This window comes from Pinus tabuliformis, chromosome 8, assembly GCF_031772625.1.
Source record: "Pinus tabuliformis cultivar Carrire ecotype Pingquan chromosome 8, CPIR1, whole genome shotgun sequence".
In the NCBI taxonomy this organism is placed as follows: domain Eukaryota; kingdom Viridiplantae; phylum Streptophyta; class Pinopsida; order Pinales; family Pinaceae; genus Pinus; species Pinus tabuliformis.
Window position 1 is genome coordinate 793,010,413 of NC_142294.1, and position 1,875 is coordinate 793,012,287.

Below are 1,875 nucleotides of genomic sequence, written 5' to 3' on the forward strand. Positions count from 1 at the left end.
TTGGAGTTACAAATGAATTTCAGGAGTGAGGAGAATGGAGTTGATCAAATCAATCCTTGAAGCCATCCAACTATACTAGATGGCCCTTAGATGGGTTCCCAGAGGAATTATAGAATCACTCAGAAAACTCCTTTGCTGGTTTTTGTGGGCAGGTTCCAAGGATGAATTCTAACTCCCATGAGTCCACTGGGACAAGATTTCCCTTTCAAAAGCATGGGGTGGTTGGGTAATGAAAGATATTCCCATTTCACAACATCTTTAGATTCAAAGGTGGGGTGGAGAGTTCTTTCATCGTATAATTTATGGACATCAGTGGTATACAGAAAATATATTTTCCCTCTTTGTTTTGATGAATGGATAAGAATTCCAAACAAAAGGATAACAAGTCCCTTTGTTATCTAGAAATGTTTCCTCTCTTCCTTTGTTGTGATCGATAGTGGACTTGCATGGAAAGTGGGAAATATTCAGAATAGGGTTAGACCACTGGACTAGTTTCTTTAGAAATTTGAGCTTCCATAAGAAGTTGTGACATATCTGAATAATCAGGGGGTCTCTTTCCTTCATTAGATTATAGATGAGGGCAAGTCCAATTTTTGGGCACAATGTTGTAAAAATGCTAATCAACTGAAATTACATAGCGAATTTATTGGTCCGTGGAAAAGCTATATAAAATCTCTTAAATTTTCGCATATTATAATTAGAGACAGAGAGGATTCTCTATGTTAGGTACATTCCGCTTTTGAAATATACAATCCAAAAAATGGTTATATTTTCCAAATTCTTTCTAGAGAGATGGTTAATATAGAATGGTGGTGGAAGCGGACATGGAAGCTCAGTTCCCTAGAAAGGCCATGACTTTTTCTCTAGTTCCTTTCAAATATAAAGTCCAAACTTGGGACAAATTACAAAAGAAACATAAAGAAGGTGCAAAGTAGTGAATATTATCTAAGGATGTAGGGGAATCTATTTCTCATTTATTCTTGCATTATCCATTTACTTTGGGCATATGGCCCAAAAAAAAATAACTCTTAAGATGTAATTTGGCATGTAGGGGTGACTCTTTTCTTTATGCACGGAAGTCTTAGTGGGAATCATCAAATGGTGATGCACTTAGAAATATTCTTCCCCTCATTTATTAGTGGGTGTGGCTAGCTAGGAAACATGTCACTTTCAGAGATACTACATCTGCAACTGATCTCGTTTCTACCCAAATCTATGTAATTTTCACTCTCTTTCCTTCTAAGGAGTTGTTGAAGCCCCGAAAATTTGGTCTAGAACAAGGGGGATACCCACCCAGTCCGGACCTTGGTTAGCATCTCCTTTTCTGTTTGGTATAGTGGGTCCGATTGGGGATATGGGACCAGTTTCCCAATATGTGTGTGTGTGTTGAGAATTGATATTTCTTAACTAATGATTCCTAAGTAAAATGCTTTCTTTATTCTAAATCTAATCTATCAACATGCAATTGTAATCTAATAAACAGAAATATCTAATTCTAAACTAACCCGGGATGTAATCTTTCCTTTATGCGATCTAAAATGATTTCAAATGACAGTTGGTAATAAAGATCATTCAACTGCTATGAGAAAAGAATTCAATAAAGATAAACCATTTCATATAAAAAGTTAGATGAAACAGTTGTGAAAAACATATCGCATAGTAAGCTACTCATATAGTAAGCATAAATAAATAGCTATCACCCTACAAAAGTGCGAAATGATAACTCAAGCATTTAAGCATTCATATATAAATAACTGAACATGAATATCACCATAACACATAAGCAGAAACAGTTAAGAGATAAAATTACCTGTTATCACCCCAAGAAACTCTCCTAAGTTGTATCTCAGAGATGCTCGGGAACATTACAAACTC